At 38.5% G+C, this 19019-nt stretch overlaps 1 long non-coding RNA gene across 3 annotated transcripts; it reads right to left on the bottom strand.

Moving 5' to 3' along the window:
* Nucleotides 1-178: 178 nt before the first annotated feature.
* Nucleotides 179-13489, bottom strand: LOC121864681. Of its 3 annotated transcripts, none has more exons than XR_006088639.1 (4): nucleotides 13406-13489; nucleotides 10577-10696; nucleotides 7476-7676; nucleotides 179-704 (listed from the first exon to the last, which is right to left on the bottom strand). It is a non-coding gene; the product is annotated as an uncharacterized LOC121864681 (long non-coding RNA). The 3 variants fall into 3 exon arrangements; XR_006088638.1 differs by lacking the exon at nucleotides 13406-13489 and adding an exon at nucleotides 12815-13083; XR_006088637.1 differs by lacking the exons at nucleotides 10577-10696; nucleotides 13406-13489 and adding an exon at nucleotides 12815-13074 and having other exon boundaries at nucleotides 181-704.
* Nucleotides 13490-19019: the final 5530 nt, after the last annotated feature.

Here is a 19019-nt window from a genome sequence, read left to right as displayed (position 1 = left end):
TGTGGCTGTAGTGAACTTAATTTAAAAAAATTTAATACCTGTATGTATGTTTTAAGTAATGCTATTTAATGTTAATAAATGGAACACTAGAAGTAGCTAACCACTAATGGTAAAGAAATAAGGCGAGACGATTGAGAACGCCAACGTATGTACAGTAAGTGCGTACATGTGAAAACATATGTCATTTCTCTACATATGAATATGAAAGCAACACTTATTTGCTGTTCATATATGTTTTAAATAATATTTACAAATGTAAAACTAAAATTCTATTCACCAATGGCGGTAAAGTCTAACACATAGGACAGTCAATGAATATTGTGCGAGTTTTTACTCAGATGACTGTCATATGGTTCAACATAGACTACTGAAAGCACGTTGTAAGTTAAGTTAGCCTATTGTAAGTTGGTGAGCTGCATCTGCTGAAAAAGCATCTAATTTATTATGTATCCATAACTGACATTTAGTCAATATGACCAAGGATAACCAACAAGCAGAAAATATTTTTTTCCAATAGCATCCTTATGCCATCCCTGCTAACAACTTACTGAAAGTTTGATCAATCAAAGTTTATACATGGAGAAAACAGTTCCTTCATTGATAATTTTTTGACAAGAATAAATCATCACCCACCTGTATATAGATGCTCCTCTACTTACGAACGAGTTAGTTCCTGAGGCTTGTTTGTCCGTCCAACTTTACTTCTGTAGATACAAAACATATTGTAAAAAATGAAAATATTATGGATATTTAGTACAGCTATACCCTTTAATACAGCCTTAAAACCTGGCTCACTCTTCTGTTCTTAGGCAATATTTGTTCTATCTGAAATTTTCTTCAAAATAATCCAGTCTCATCCACATTAAACACCTGTTCTGACAGGTAACCCCCCCCCCCATCAGTGATGATGTTTGTATCTCCGAAAGTTTGTAAGTTGAACGTCCTTAAGTAGAGGAGCACTTGTATAAGGATATGCATATGAAAAACCTTTGAGTATTTAATTTATCAATGTACAGTACAGCTCTATACTGGTATTCACACAAAAATACTTCCCATATTGTATATACAGGTTAATGTAATTTACATGATATATGTGGAAAAATACCCCTCAAAATTTCCCCCCACCTTGTAGATACCTAACTAATATCTCCTGTGACAAAACATCTCTATCCCAAAACATGAAAAAATGACTGCACACTCGTCAAAACCCCGCCCTCACACGTCAAAACGCCATCCCCCAAACTTAAAAAATCCCCCCAAACAAACATGTGATGAAATAACATTATTTTCTAGATTCAATGAGTTCAGGATCTTGTGGATAAGGGGGCTTCGTATCAAAGGGTTGTGGGTTCTGTAATTCCTGAGGTTTGGGGATTCGAGACTGGAGCTTGGGGTTCAAAGTTTTAACTTAAACTCAAAGGATTCACCATAAAATGAATAAAGGGTCGAGACTGTCCAGAATTGTAACCTAAATTTCCAACTGGTTCCTACTATGTGTAACCTCAGCTGATTGGTTGCTCCTGTTCCAGAGTGTGGTATAAAGAATGGGGAAGAGGAGAGCAGGGAGAACTGACAACTGGAGGAACACCAATTTCACCAGGAGTGTGGGCAGTCATTACCAGTCCCAACAACACACCATGCAGTCGCTACACTAGCCCACCATACACCAAGACTGCTACAAGCACCAAGAAGCTGTCTGTAACTTCTTACCACCACACCACAACAGATATTGATGGTGTCTATGAGGAAGTGTGGACTGATGGTGATTATCTGACAATGGTGATGTCTGCAGTGCTACAGAGGTTAGCAGACAACAGTGAAGTAATGGTGACATGTTGTCACTTGTATTCAGTTGTGAACATTAATGAACCAAGTTATATTATATAAATTGCTTGTCTAATTTTCCCTGAGTCTTACATTCAATACATGAGAACAGTCTCACGTTTCATATAATAACAAGGTAGAGTAATCAAAATCTGGTAAGTTCCTTAAAGGACTATCATCACAAAATGTAAAAAATCCTCTCCAACATGCAAAAAAAAAAAAAAAAAACCCCTAACACATAAAAAATCCATCTACATCACAATAGGTCGACAAAAGCATTCAATATAAATCTGTCCAATGGCTTGGTAAGTTTCAATGGTCAGTCTACATAACACCTAGCTACTATAACTCAAGAACACTTACACCAGGTCCATTTTCTTTTTTACTTTTATCCTCTTTGCCACTGATCGGCTTGAGAGCCATTTGGGTGGTTAGTCATTAAGTATTGATTAGAAACACACTTTGATCTGCATGAGGAATAATTCAAATAGAAAAGTCATCGTTTGAAAAATAAATGTATTTTTCATTATGTGGAGTGAAAAACTCTCATAGGCCTGATGGCTCACTTAAGACTAAGCCTCTGATACACAAAGACAATGTGTCCGGCATTGCATTCTCTCACCTTCACTTTCCCAACTGGTAAGTTAGGTACCCATTCACAGCTAGGTGGACTGGAGGTGCCCTAACTATGAACCAGCAACCTATAAGACAGGAGAGAAGTGTTGTATCAAATTAACCTCCTCACTTCATATTGAATTGTGTGTTTCAATATATTATAATTGGGTAAAAACTTAAAGGACACTCTTCCATAATACTCAGTTAATGATTGCTGAGTGAAGGCCTTGACATGGTCACTATAATGGTTGCCCCTCGTGTAACGAGGATGGCCGGCCTTAGGGCCACCTAGGAGTCAATTTGTTTAAGGTGTAGAAGCTGTCGCCATCACAATAACCACACCCTAAATAAGCGGTCACCAACACATTAACCACACCCTAAGTTAGTGAGTTGCATGACCCATTGTCGAGGAATAGTCCGAGAAAAGTGGACAACTCGCCAACTCCACTGGCTAACCATTAACCCGAAACATAATCCACAAATCGATTAACATCCAGTTCCCCATTACTGCTGGGTAGACAGAGGCAAATGGCATAGAAAAACTTGCCCATACAGTAGTTTCACCCTGCCCGGGGATCGAACCCGGGTCCACTCGCTTGCGAGGTGAGCATGCTGACCATTACACCACAGGTCACCTAGAGCCTTGTGCTGCATGCTGAGCTGTAAGTTTGATCATGTAAAGTGCATCTGTTAGTTTAACCATCTCTATGTAAATCTGTTGCACTCACAGCTTTGGCCCTACTCTTGTAAAACTTGAAATATGAAATGATGGTCCCTCCAGGTTAGTTCTTTGGGAAGAGAGGTCAATATTAAAAGAGGAAGGTTGTTTTTAAGTGAAGCTTACAATATATGCTGTATATTTACCAGCACTAATCAGCTACCATACAGGTTGTTAAAGGTAAGGAGATAACCGCTTACTGCCAGTCATCCTGAACTGCTGGTGCTTGTGCAGCACTGTACTGAGATTGGGTTAAGTTAAGAGGAGGCTACAGCATACCCTATACAATGGACGGGTACAAGGACTTGTCTCAGTAATTCATAAAGTAATATCTCCATTAGCTGAAACCCTCCAATACAGAACTGTACCCGGAATTAAAAATGACTCAGAATTTTTCCGTAACAAAATTCTCTCAATTCCGGGTCTGTGAACAAGTTTTCGAGGTTGAAAATCAAGCAAATTTTACAGAAAATTCTGAGAAAACTTCTAGAAACTGGGTCTGGGGTCAAATTCAGAGGATGAAATAATGCGTAGCTCTGACAAATTCTGGAAACTTCCTAATTGTTTTTTCTGGGTCTGGGAGTTAAATTCTAGGATGAAATACAGTAATGCGTAATTTCTGGAAAATTCCGAGAAAGTTTTCCCAGTACCCGGAAAAATTCTGAAATATTTCCGGGTTTGAGAGAATCATCTCATTACCCGGAAATCTCTCATCCTCGGAAGAGCTCTGAACTAATTATTCCGGCTAATGGGGATATCACTACTGAACTGTACTAAGGAATAAGACAAAATATATATTTCAAATGTTAGTGAATTGGATGATGCTCTTATCTAGTGTTGTATTTCCTCTTATAACACACATGATAAACAACTTCACTGTCCCCAGTGAATGGAAAGTGGCTTATGTGAGTCCTATCTTCAAGAAGGGATATCGGCACTCCACGAACAACTATAGACCAGTGAGCCTGACCAGCATAATATGTAAGGTACTTGAGAGTATTATCAGAGATGCCGCAATGGAACATCTAATGTGAAACAATCTTGTAAAGGATTGCCAACACGGTTTTATGCCAGGGCGCTCCTGCTTAACACAATTGCTCAAGGTATTGGATATTTGGACCCATATTCTGGAATGGGGTGGTAATATCGACAATATTTACCTAGATTTTGCCAAGGCTTTCGACAGTGTACCCCATGAAAGGCTGAAAATCAAACTGGAAGGGTATGGAATTCGGAGAAAATGTCCTTGCATGGATAGAAGACTTTCTACATGACCGCAAGCAGTGTGTGGTGATTAATGGCACGAAATTGTCATCCGTACCTGTCACAAGTGGGGTACCACAGGGCAGTGTATTGGGCCCGCTGTTGTTTGTTTGTTTCATAAATGACATGCCTGACATTGTACACTCCTCCATACAAATGTTTGCCGATGACGCTAAGTTATTTCGGGAAATTAAGAACCAAGCTGACTGTGAAGAGCTGCAGAAGGACCTCTGTGGGTTCCAGGAATGGTCGAAGGAATGGCTGCTGAGATTCAATGTCACGAAGTGTAAGAGGATGCACTTGGGGCGTACCAACGGTAAGGAGGCGTATCATATGTTCCAACGGGATGAAGAAACTGCACTAGTCGAGACTGAATGTGAGAAGGACCTAGGTGTGTATGTTGACAATGAGCTGAAGTTTTCGGGCCATTGTGAGAAGAAAGTAAACCAGGCAAATAAATTATTGGGTCTTATAAGAAGGTCGTTCAGATATCTAGATGGTCCGTCCCTCGTAACGATCTTCAAGAGTGAAGTGCTTCCCCATCTGGAGTAGTGTCACTCAGTCTGGTCCCTGAGATATGCTATGGACTGTCAGTTGGTTGAAAATGTTCAAAGGAGGACCACCAGACTGGTGCCTGCATTTCGGCACCTCAGCTACCCTGAGAGATTGGAGCGCCAGAACTTGCCTAGCTTATATTACAGACGAGCAAGGGGTAACCTAGTTGAGGTGTATAAGCATCTCAGGGGGCACTAATCAGTCGAGTGTCCTTACTTGGAGCTGGCGGACGCTCGCCCCACAAGGGGTCACAGCTCAAGATTGAAGAAGCCGCAAGTCCAGAAAACTGTGAGGGCAAACTTTTCGGAGTGAGGGTTGTAAACTCTTGGAACAATCTACCAGAGAGTGTTGTGACGGCACCGAGTGTGAGCTCTTTCAAGACAAGACTTGATCAACACTGGAGCGGGTTCAGGTACATTCAGGAGCCGGTGCATGCCCAGTATTTGCCAACAGTGCGTGACAGAGACGTGACCGATCGCCCGGGCGGCTAGCGAGCCGATCTTTTGGTGAAGAGGATAAATGAAAAGGAAAAGTAATCAGAGAATGACCGATCGCCCAAGCGGCTAACGAGCCGATCAGTGGCGAAGAGGATAAAAGTAAAAAAATAAAGGTTAAAAGTGTTACCGAGGGGGTGTTTAGGAGGCTGGAAACTTGCAGTACATAAGAATTTCATACACAACTCCTCCCCGACTTACGACAGGGTTAGGGACCCAAATCCAGGTCCTAAGTCAAAATGGTCGTAAGTCGAATATGCTTAAATATTACATAGAAAATCTAAAATGGGTGTCTATTTTTCTTCTCAGCACCAAAAAACTCACTTTTAAGCTTGCCAGCCATTTTAAAGTGAATTACAAACAAAAATTTTGTCTGTGTACCGACGTTGGGACTTGAAAATACACAATTTAACCAAATATTGGTACAACCGAGGCAGGTCGTAAGTGCGGGTGGTCATAAGTCGAGTAGGTCGTAAGTCGGAGAGGAGCTGTACTAATGACAGATTAAAATTTAATATTTTCTGGGTCTTAAAGATACCTGTACAATACTGTAGAATGATTAACTTATGCCTACAAGCTATGTACATTATTGTTGGAACATAGACAAAAATCCAAAGAGAGTTTGTACAGGTTTAATAGTAATCTGAAGTAAATGTGAAATTAGGATGGATTATAGTAAGTTAGGGTTAGCATAAAGTCATGTTAAGCTAAGTTGGATTAGGATAGGTCACCTTAAAGTATGTTAGGGGTTAAGTTTGAACTGCTTAGATGAGGTTAATTCAAATTAAGCTTTATAAGATCAAGTTAAATTAGTTAAAACTTAGATTAGGATAAGTCACATAAAATGCAGATTAAATCAAGCTGGAATTAGTTAAATTAAAAGTAAATTAGACTATGTTTGGTCTGATTAAATTAAGTTAGTGCAGTGGTGTGTTCTGTTATCACATTCAATCAATCAAACTACCATCCTCATATCATGGTATTCAGTTTTTAATTTCATTCAACTTTATAATGCTACAGAATGTGCTAAAGTATAGAGGCTGCTACTGGTATTGCCCTGACTGTACAACCAAAGTCATCAAGGTTATTGAGGATCATAAGGGAAATAGAAACTTATAGTAAAAAATAAAAGCTGGATTCTCAGTGGTTACCAAACTAGAGCACTAAGATTAAAGAAGTTGCCGATAGGATAGAGGGAGTAGTAGAGAAAAGCTACGCTCAGGTTGCAGCAGGGCCTCAGAAGGTGACAAAGAAATGTAGGATCTGAACAGGCCTTGCAGCAGCTAGGGACTCTACAGAAGTTTTGAAAAGATTACAACCGGTAGGCCTTCTGATATGGGAGAGGGCAACACTGTGATCGGCTTGAGCATAGGAACAATACAACTGTGTTTGGAGTTCCTAAGAGTCAGTCGGAGAAAGCTGAAAGTAGGAAAATACATGACAAGATGAAGGTTCTGAATATCTGTACAGAGGCTCTGAACCTGTATACTGTACTACCCCCAATGAAGTGACGATGCTAGGAAAGAAGCAGGAGAATAAGTCCCATCCCCTCAATACAGTATAACATTAGAGAATGGGGGAAAAGTGGGAATTTATCAGACAGGCAGGGAACGCAGCATTTTGAGACATAGTCATAAGTGCAGATCACACAGTAGTGCAGAGAGAACAGCACAAATAACTCTTGAAGCAAAGAGGGAGGATTCGGTGAAAAACTGGGACGGACTTGGGGGAATGTAGTAGAGGCAGGTGTATCAGTACAGAACCATGGGACAGCAAGATACCCCCACCCCCTCAACTTCCTATCCAGGAGGAAGTGTGTACCATGTAAACAATGTCATCTCTGGCCACACCCCCAAAATATGGTGAGTGTAGTCAACAAGGCAGTTGTTGAGAATGAAAAGAGGCCAGAGCCACTACCAAGCTCGGAGTCGTTACCGAGGACTATTTCCGGTGTTGTGTGTGTTTGATAGTCATCTTGACTTGAGCATACAACCATCCAGCCTTACCTTCCTGTTATCTCTGCTAACGGGAGTCTTTTTGATTCCTGAGTGTCTCTTGCTGACAGAGAAGCAGAGGGTAGCGAGGATTGCTAGTATCATGAGGCCGCCAAGAGTGCCCACCACCGACACTAAGGTGATGCAGTTCTGCTCCATCTTCTTCAAATCGGCAAGTTTGTGTTCCACTGCAGCCTTTCCTTTGGACACTGCCTGGTGTGAGAGAATTGAAAGTCTTTTAATTTAAATTAATACAATTATGCACCTGGCACGACACACATCTGAGGTCGTCAAAATTCAAGAGATGATTCTTGTTGCCTGGGTTCAGGATGCCATGAAAGCGTCCCCCATACATCCCCTCCCCCACACTGGTATGAGTCACCACCAGATTGTTTCTGGTGACAATGTCTGAGCCTTCAGCTGCTGCTCTTCTGTTTTATAACACTGGAGGCAATGCTTGAGTCTGGCATTTTTTTTTTTGCTGCATTTCACAACCAGATACATATAAAATACCCTTATATTATATCCTATTACATCATCATATGTCCTAATAGCACAGTACAGTACTTCTTAATATACTCTAGTACATCCTAATACTGTACTGTACAGTACAGTATACCCAATTACAGTGTAATGACCACGGCCGTACACGCCAGTTATCGTAAAATCAGACAATTCATATTACGCTCCATAGCCCACAAAACATGTAGCTATGCCTTCTTTATTGAGTCTCCCCTCTGAGGCATCCGTTTTCAAGACGCCCGAGTCCCCTGTTTTCCCATTTTCTCTTTCGCTTCTCCATCATTATCTCAGGCACAGTGTGTGTGTTAGCTGAATACCCAGCAGCTGGCTGTATTGGACGATGTCGTTAATTCGGCAGGATTAAACTGTGGGAGTCCGCACCCTGGGCCCGAACCCCTCACCGTGTGTTGGACTACAACCAACCTTAACAGCGTTCTTCGTTTGTTGTTACACCCTGGGGCACTCTTTACACTTATATGGGCACAGTATTATTGTATCTATGATTGGGGATTAACTAGCAGAAATATAGTTATCCCAGGTTAAGTATTGAACTCATGAATGTTGGTGTCCCAGCGGTACTGTTTGTAATGATTGGTTATCAGACCACAGATTACATCGGAGAATTACAACACATATAACATTTAGTATAGGCCCACGTGGCAACAAACATACCAAGTCGACACATCCTACAGTCCCAAGAGACCTGACCCCGGCCACTAAGTACTTGAGTAACCCTACTATATAACCGATATAACTGTGTTAAGGTAACCACACCTGGCCAAAACACCCCGGGGGGTAATAATTAGGAAGTACTACTGACCTGCGACATGACCACACCCGGACAAACAGCTGTCCAGACCTAACCCAAGGGAGATCAAGGACCCGCTAATCAGCCAGCACCCCTGTTACCCAACCCAACAACCCGGTCAAGACACACCCACTTCAGTAGGAGAGGTCATCCACAGCTCTTCCTCCAATATATATAGGACCTGTAGCCCTCTCGGAGAGAGAGAGAGTCTTGTAACCAAGGAGGGCCAGCAACGACGTCCCCAGTCCCGCTCATCAAAGAAGTCTGTCACTAAGGGTAACGAGGTCTCAGCCGGGTCCATCGACAGAGTGCTGTCAACTCAACGTGTAAAAGTAATTGCTGGCTGTGTAGGCGGTATAAGTGCGGTGATCCCGAACCTCCCAACGATCGACTTGTGAAGTTACACGAAAATATCATAGTCTATCATACCCTGTGTACGAATCCCCCCATTAATTCCCTCTAAGCAACTAGTAAAATAAAGCTGTAACACGCATTTGTGTTTTATATACTACACTTGTACTGAGCCTGTGTTAATATACATAGTCACCCCCACACCCTCAAGTCACGCTACCTACTTCCCTCACTATACGATTCTACTACTATAAACTCCTACCTTACCTCTTCATATGAGTTTTGTCTCATTATATGTTGATTATAGGAGTTGAGTCCACCAACCAGGTGTACTACCACTGAATGCTAGTTAAAGTGCCATGTTGTTCATTCCGAACTAACAGGAGGTGTTTGATACCACCTTAATTTTGGATTTTGTCGAGTGTGTTATGTAATCATCTGTATTGACAATGAAGCAATATCATGAGTGTATAATGTTGTAATCAAGACTGATCTATTTTACTATTAATTTAAAGTAAAACCAAAGCGGTCCAGTCTGATCTGAGTGTAATTAATTAACATCTTATTCACTCCATATGTTAATAAATATTAAATTAGTAAACTACAAGTATCACCATTCTATTCCTTCTACACAATGGTTCTCAGAAAATAACTAGTAACTCACGTGCCTAGAAGTTCGCTAGCAGGCTACCTAACAGTTCCATGAGATATGTTATATTCTAATAAAAGTCTGGGTGGTGGCAGGCTACCGTTGTAAGTATAATAAGTGTTATAAAACGAATAACATGGTTTCCCACACTAATCCATGGTTTAGAATATAACTAGATCAAAACAGTATACAGAGGAAAACAGGACTCTTACAAATTGGTGACTTAGAAAATATAAGCAAGAATATAAGTATTGAAGAATAATAACAGAAGAGAATAAATATAAGAAATATTTGAAATAAAAATATAAGTATATAACTATATTGAAGAATAAAAAGAATAAGGATAAGAAGAGAGTAGTAAAGGGAAACAACCCCCCCCTTACAACAGTACTTTCTAATACTGTACTGTATACCCTAATAAACCCTAGTACAGGTTCTGTACATCATAATACAGTATACCCAAGTCAATTTTGTTTTACAAAGAACGTTCATTTGCCCCAAAAATGAAGATCAGATTTGAGTAAATCACATAAAAAAAAAAAAAAATGTATATATATATATATATATATATATATATATATATATATATATATATATATATATATATATATATATATATATATATATATATATATATATATATATATATATATATATATATATATATATATATATATATATATATATATATATATATATATATATATATATATATATATATATATATATATATATATATATTCTCATAAGAAAAAGAGCCACAGCCATTAAACGAATATTTACCCTTTTCTCTAATCTTCAGACCACCAAACTATTTTGTAATCCTCTGTACAATATCCCACACTTCTTCTTATCCTCCTTACAGTGTCCAAATGAAATTGCCAGTGGAGGATCAATCATCATCTGGAATAAATCCGAAAATATGTTGACATATAAGCCAAATTATCAGTAGCAACACCAATATACCTGTAGTGCACTCTAGTGGCTAGGTTTCTGCTGTGAGGGGAAGTTCAACTAATTATCCAGTGGGGAATTCCCGGCAGGTAGTGGCATGAATTTATGAAGAAAGTTAGATTTAAAAACATTTATACAGTGGCTACTGAAAAAAACATTGGAAGCAAGAATGAACTCGTTTGGTTTATGTATTTCAAGTGACCTAAAAACTTCATATAAAGGTTCTAGAGAATCACGAATCTTGTTATATACTATAGTGCATCTCCTCCCCGACTTACAACCTACTCGACTTACGCCCACCCGCACTTATGATCTGCCTCAGTTGTACCAAAATTTGGTCAACTTACGTGTTTTTGAGTCCCAAAGTCAGTACACAGACAAAATTCACTTTAAAATGGCTGGCAAGCTTAAAAGTGAGTGTTTTGTGGTGCTGAGAAGAAAAAGAGACACCCATTTTAGATTTTGTGTATAATTTAAGCATTTCCGACTTACGACCTGGATTTGGGTCCCTAATCCCGTCGTAAGTCGCGGAGGAGCTGTAGTTTCACAATATTCTTCCTACAATATGATAACCTAAAACAAACCTACATGTACTGTAGATAGTGTAGTGGATGTACTGTAGATAGTGTAGTGAATGTAATGTAGAGAGTGTAGTGGATGTACTGTAGATAGTGTAGTGGATGTACTGTAGAGTGTAGTGGATGTACTGTAGATAGTGTAGTGGATGTACTGTAGAGAGTGTAGTGGATGTACTGTAGATAGTGTAGTGGATGTACTGTAGATAGTGTAGTGGATGTACTGTAGATAGTGTAGTGATGTAATGTAGAGAGTGTAGTGGATGTACTGTAGATAGTGTAGTGGATGTACTGTAGATAGTGTAGTGGATGTACTGTAGATAGTGTAGTGAATGTAATGTAGAGAGTGTAGTGGATGTACTGTAGATAGTGTAGTGGATGTACTGTAGATAGTGTAGTGGATGTACTGTAGATAGTGTAGTATGTAATGTAGAGAGTGTAGTGGATGTACTGTAGATAGTGTAGTGGATGTACTGTAGATAGTGTAGTGGATGTACTGTAGATAGTGTAGTGATGTACTGTAGAGTGTGTATGTAGTGGTAGTGGATGTACTGTAGATAGTGTGGTGGATGTACTGTAGTGTAGTGGATGTACTGTGGATAGTGTAGTAGATGTACTGTAGAGAGTGTAGTGGATGTACTGTAAATAGTGTAGTGGATGTACTGTAGATAGTGTAGTGGATGTACTGTAGATAGTGTAGTGGATGTACTATAGATAGTGTAGTGGATGTAGTGATGGTGATGTATGGATAGTGTAGTGTAAATAATGTAGTGGACGTTGTTAGCTGATGTAGTGATGATGATGTAGTATCAATAGTGTACTTGGTGTAGTGCGTGGTGGAAGGCAGACAAGAGTATGGAGGAGGTGGGTTGTGTGTGTGGTGGAGGTGGGTTGTTTATGTATGGAAGTGGGTTGTGTTGGAATAAGTAGATCTTTATGGACACATCTTAGGCTCTATCATACGTTCACTAAAGATTTTTTTTTGAACGGTTCATCATATATCGTTATTTCTATTAACATTTCTTTAGATCATAATAGAAAGCTAGTAGTGTATAATAGTGGGTTAAGGTATCAGAATACAGTTACCCAATGGTGTAAAATAATTGACAAGGTTGTTATGTGATTGGGTAGTTCCGGGTTCAACTGGCATTTGACGCGGCGCGCTGCTACTGGTAAAACCAAAATTCTTTTTTTTGTTTTATATTTTACATCGCTGTTTCTTAACTTTCACTCTGGATTTAAATTGCAAGGGTTAAGATGAATATATTGGTGAAAATCTACATGAAATAGAACAGAAAAACAAGAATAGGGAGTTCACACGTATTATTGTTGAATGCACCTTCACCAACACAACTCCTCCCACCCAAATTGCCACATTTTACTGTTATCTTTGAAATATTAGTGTACCACCAACATACTGAATCAATAAACACATGACAAAAAAAATGTCAAGTAGCAACAAGTTTTGTTCAGAAAATGGCAGCGTCCTCACCTGCAGGAGACTTGTGTACAGCCTGTCGGTGTTTGGGTCCAGTCAATTGCGATTTGTTGACACATCACCACCGTTTATATACCAATAATGTCAGTTATTTCTAAAGTCTCTATTATCATTCACTTCAATAATCCATCAAAACACAGTAGATAAGCCAGAGGCTTCAGTATTGTAAAGAAAACGACGAAATAGTCCAGCAATGAACGAGTTACTCCACCTGTTCCAACGACTGACGCTTTCTGACCACTGGCCACCACACGGCGAGTATTGTTGAAAAAAATACCACGAACGTGACTTGACGCCCTCTTTATTCTCCTATCTTTGAGAGTATATGTTACTAACTCAACGTAACTTAACCTAACAATCCTAGGGTAACTTTCTGTATATAAATAAGGATACACTGTTGATTCAGTCTCTTAGGAAAATGTACAAGAGCTTCTGTTCGTAGTACATCTTTAACATTTAACGTATCATCTTTGATACAAGACGCTATTTTGTCTTTAGTTTTCGAATTTATGGATTCTCTCGGATTCTATTACGCAAAAATACTACTTATATAATATATTGATAAGTAAAGGCATCAAAACTAACCTTTATACAAGTCTTATGTCAAAGATTTCGTAGAATTTACTGGAAAAGGGACCATACTGGCTCCAAGTTGCTGGTGAATGTTGATAACAAACCCTCACAGAAAACGGAATATGTTGGGGAAAACTATACTGTAGATGTTACAGCAGAAGTAAAGATAATATTTATTTATTTATTTATTTATTTATTTATTTATTTATTTATTTATTTATTTATGTATTTGTTTATTTATTTATTTATTTGTGCTTTTATTTTTATCGTTGTTGAATTAGGGTAAGAATACTCTTTCTATTCAAACTTCCATCTCTACCTCCCTCACACTCTCTCTCCCTCCTGTTCAACCTTCCCTCTCTATCCCCCTCTCTCCCACTGCCCTTCACTCTCTCTTCAAACTTCCCTCCCTCTTTCCTTCCCTCTTCAACTACCTTCTCTACCTCTCTCCCTCCCTTATCCTCACTTCAAACTTTCTTCTCTACCTTCCTCCTTCCCTCTCTCTTCAAATGTCCTTCTCTACCTCTTTCTCTGCCAGTGTGTGTGCGTGTTACTTTTACTTACCACTGATCGGCTCGTTAGCCGCTTGGGCAATCGGTCACGTCTCTGTTACTTTTCCTTTTCTTTCATCCTCTTTACCAAACGATCGGCTCGTTAGCCGCTTGGGCGATCGGTCACGTCTCTGTTACGCACTGTTGCAAGTACTGGGCATGCACCGGCTCCTGAATGTACCTGAACCTGGTCCAGTGTTGGTCAAGTCTTGTCTTGAAAGATTTCACACGCGGTGCCGTCACAACACTTTCTGGTAGATTGTTCCAAGAGTTCACAACTCTCACTCCGAAAACGTTTGCCCTCACAGTTTTCTGGACTTGCGGCTTCTTCAGTCTTGAGCTGTGACCCCTTGTGGGGCGAGCGTCCGCCAGCTCCAAGTAAGGACACTCGAATGAGTAGTGCCCCTTGAGATGCTTATACACCTCAATTAGGTTGCCCCTTGCCCGTCTGTAGTATAAGCTAGGCAAGTTCAGGCGCTCCAATCTCTCAGGGTAGCTGAGGTGCCGAAATGCAGGCACCAGTCTGGTGGCCCTCCTTTGAACATTTTCAGCCAACTGATAGTCCCAAGCATATCTCGGGGACCAGAAGGTCATAGAAGTTAACCTTAATAATCCTCTACCCGCCCTGGGCCTTAGCCGCTCAACCAACATTGCTTCACTCACAGATACAATTGAGGCTCTACTGGCCACGACTTTTCTACTGAGCCGGAATTTGACAGAGACTGAATGCAGGTAAGCAAGTCTCATCTCAGACACCAGGTACTGTCGTCACCTTTTCGGAGTATATAAGACCATTAAAGTCCAGTTAGCTACGCAAAATTATGATAACTTTACCATTTTCTGAAGATAATTAAAAATGTTGTTTATGAGGAAAAACAGTTAAGCCATTATTACATGTTTAAAGATACAGACAACTGGATTCTATTTTTACAAACTCCACAATACCAAGAAATGTTTCTATAATACATAAATAAACACAAAGTTTAGAGGTGTGATGCTCATTACCCGTTTCTTCAGTAAATGTATTGATGAGAAAATAATGTTTATCAACGTAATACAACACAAAAACAGTGATAAGAGTTGAATTTTCCAAAAATTTTCGCTAATTTTCCGAAAATTTTCCCAAATTTTCCGAAAATTTTCCAAAATTTTCCAAAAATTTTCAGAAAATTTCCAAAAATTTGCCAAAATTTTTCAAAAATTATCAGAAATTTCCGAAAATTTTCCAAAAATTTCCGAAATTTTTCCAAAATTTTCCAAAAATTTCCGAAATTTTTCCAAAATTTTCCAAAAATTTTCGCAAATATTCCGAAAATTTTCGAAATTTTTCCAAAATTTTCCAAAAATTTTCCCAAATTTTCCGAAAATTTTCCCAAATTTTCCAAAAATTTAAAAAATTTCCCCAGATTTTCCAAAAATTTCCCCAGATTTTCCAAAAATTTCCCTAGATTTTCCAAAAAATTCCCTTGATTTTTCAGAAATTTCCCCAGATTTTCCAAAAATTCCCCTAGATTTTTCAGAAATTTCCCTAGATTTTCGCAAATTTTTCCGAAAATTTTCCAAATTTTTCCAAAAAATTTCAGAAAATTTCCAAAAATTTGCCAAAAATTTTCAAAAATTTTCAGAAATTTCCGAAAATTTTCCAAAAATTTCCAAATTTTTTCAAAAATTTCCCAAATTTTCAGAAAATTTTCCAAAAATTTTCAAAATTTTCCGAAAATTTTCCAAAATTTTTCAGAAATTTTCCAAAAATTTTCCAAAAATTTCCGAAAATTTTCCAAAATTTTCCAAAAATTTTGGGAAATTTTTGAAAAATCTGGGGACATTTTTGGAAAATCTGGGGAAATTTCTGAAAACTCTAGGGAATTTTTTTGGAAAATCTAGGGAATTTTTTGGAAAATCTGGGGAAATTTCCAAAAATTTTCCAAAAATTTAAAAAATTTCCCCAGATTTTCCAAAAATTTCCCCAGATTTTCCGAAAATTTCCCTAGATTTTCCAAAAAATTCCCTTGATTTTTCAGAAATTTCCCCAGATTTTCCAAAAATTCCCCTAGATTTTTCAGAAATTCCCTAGATTTTCGGAAAAATTTTCCGCAAATTTTCCAAATTTTTCCCAAAAATTTCAGAAAATTTCCAAAAATTTGCCAAAAATTTTCAAAAATTTTCAGAAATTTCCGAAAATTTTCCAAAATTTCCAAATTTTTTCAAAAATTTCCCAAATTTTCAGAAAATTTTCCAAAATTTTTCAAAAATTTTCCAAAATTTTTCAAAAATTTCCGAAAATTTTCCAAAATTTTTCAGAAATTTTCCAAAAATTTTCCAAAAATTTCCGAAATTTTTCCAAAATTTTCCAAAAATTTTCCCAACGCCCGATGCCCTCCCGACGCCCGCCCGACGACCACCCGACGCCTCCCCGACGCCCACCCGACGCCCCCGACGCCCGCCCTGATGCCTCGGACCCCTCCCGACGCCCACCCGACGCCCCCGGAAGTGCTCTTGGATGCATGTGTACCGAAATACTCTTGGGTGCACATGTGCAGTGCTCTTGGGTGCATGTGTACCGAAGTGCTCTTGGGTGCACGTGAGATGCTCTTGGGTGCATTGTACCAAAGTGCTCTTGGGTGCATGTGTGCTGAAGTGCTGTTGGGTGCTGCGATATGCCAAAGTGCTCTTGGGTGCATGTGTACCGAAAGTGCTCTTGGGTGCATGTGTACCAGAAGTGCTCTTGGGGTGTGTACCGAAGTGCTCTTGAGTGCAAGTGTACCAGAGTGCTCTTGGGTGCATGTTTACGGAAATGACCTTGGGTGCATGTGTACCGAAGTGCTCTTGGGTGCATGTGTACCGAAGTGCTCTTGGGTGCATGTGCCGAAGTGCTCTTGGGTGCATGTGTACTGAAGTGGTCTTGGGTGCACGTGTGCGGAGTCTCTTGAGTGCAAGTGTACCAAGTGCTCTTGGGTGCAAGTGTACCGAAGTGCTCTTGGATGCATGCATACCAAAGTGCTCTTGGGTGCATGTGTACTGAAGTGCTGTTCGGTGCACATGTACTGAGATGCTCTTGGGTGCATGTGTGCGAGTGCTCTTGGGTGTTCGAAGTGCTCTTGGGTGCGTGTGCAGTGCTCTTGGTGCACGTGTATAAAGTGCTCTTCGTGCACGTACTGAAGTGCTCTTGGGTGCTGTGCGAAATGCTCTTGGGTGCATGTGTACCGAAGTGCTCTTGGGTGCCGTGTAGATATTTCCATTTTTATGATACAAATTTCCGTTTTCTATGATAATCTACTTCGCAAAATTAGGTAATATTTCCCCAAAATCGATAATCTATTCCTCGAAAAGTCGATATACAACTTTCGGAAAGTAGATATTTCCATTTTTATGATACAAATTTCCGTTTTCTATGATAATGTACTTCGCAAAATTAGGTAATATTTCCCAAATCGAAATCTACTTCCTCAAAAGTCGATAATCTACTTTCCAAAAATCTTACCAACCCGAAGTAATATTTCATTTTTAATACAAATCCAAAAAAAACAAATCGAAACTACTAAAATCGATAATCACTTCAAAAATATCACGAAAGTAGATACCAACTTTCGGAAAGTAGATATTTCCATTTTTATGATACAAATTTCCGTTTTCTATGATAATCTACTTCGCAAAATTAGTAATATTTCCAAAAATCGATATTCTTCCCAAAGAAGTAGAACTCCGAAAGTAATATTTCCATTTTTGATACAAATTTCCTTTTCTATGATAATCTACTTCAAAATTAGGTAATATTTCCAAAATCGACAATCTACTCCTCGAAGTCGATAATCTACTTTCCGAAAAGTAGAAAATCTATCTACTTTTCGGGAAAGTAGATAACCAACTTCCCGGAAAGTAGATATTCCCATTTTTATGATACAAATTTCCGTTTTCTATGATAATCTACTTCCAAAATTAGGTAATATTTCCCCAAAATCGATAATCTATGTCCTCGAAAAGTAGATAACCAACTTTCCGGGAAGTAAATATTTCCCATTTTTATGATACAAATTTCCGTTTTCTATGATAATCTACTTCGCAAAATTAGGTAATATTTCCCAAAATCGACAATCTACTTCCCGAAAAGTCGATAATCTACTTTCCAAAAGTAGAAAATCTATCTACTTTTCGGAAGTATAACCAACTTTCCGGAAGTAGATATTTCCCATTTTTATGATACAAATTTCCCGTTTTCTATGATAATCTACTTCGCAAAATTAGGTAATATTTCCCCAAAATCGATAATCTATGTCTCGAAAGTAGATAACCAACTTTCGGAAAGTAAATATTTCCCATTTTTTATGATACAAATTTCCCGTTTTCTATGATAATCTACTTCGCAAAATTAGGTAATATTTCCCCCAAAATCGACAATCTACTTCCCGAAAAGTCGATAATCTACTTTCGAAAGTAGAAAATCTATCTACTTTTCGGAAAGTAGATAACCAACTTTCGGAAAGATATTTCCCATTTTTATGATACAAATTTCCCGTTTTCTATGATAATCTACTTAAAATTAGGTAATATTTCCCCAAAATCGATAATCTATGTCCTCGAAAAGTCGATAATCTACTTTTCCCGAAAAGTAGAAAATCTATCTACTTTTTCGGAAAGTAGATAACCAACTTTCCGTTAAGTAGATATTTCCCATTTTTATGATACAAATTTCCCGTTTTCTATGATAATCTACTTCGCAAAATTAGGTGATATTTCCCAAAATCGATAATCTACTTCCTCGAAAAGTCGATAATCTACTTTCCCGATAAGTAGAAAATCTATCTACTTTTCGGGAAAGTAGATAACCAACTTTCCCGGAAAGTAGATATTTCCCATTTTTTATGATACAAATTTCCCGTTTTCTATGATAATCTACTTTGCAAAATTAGGTAATATTTCCCAAAACGTCGATAATCTACTTCCACAAAAAGTAGCTCTGTTTTTTCATATTTTCACCCATTCCTTCACCATACACATACACTTTATACTGTACTAGAATTTCATTTATAATGGATGAAAAATTCTTATAACTATACTGGAAAATAAAAATACTTAAG

This window comes from Homarus americanus, unplaced genomic scaffold (genome assembly GCF_018991925.1).
Source record: "Homarus americanus isolate GMGI-L3 unplaced genomic scaffold, GMGI_Hamer_2.0 scaffold57965, whole genome shotgun sequence".
NCBI classification, from domain to species: Eukaryota; Metazoa; Arthropoda; class Malacostraca; order Decapoda; family Nephropidae; genus Homarus; species Homarus americanus.
This window is presented reverse-complemented; position numbering and strand designations above follow the sequence as displayed.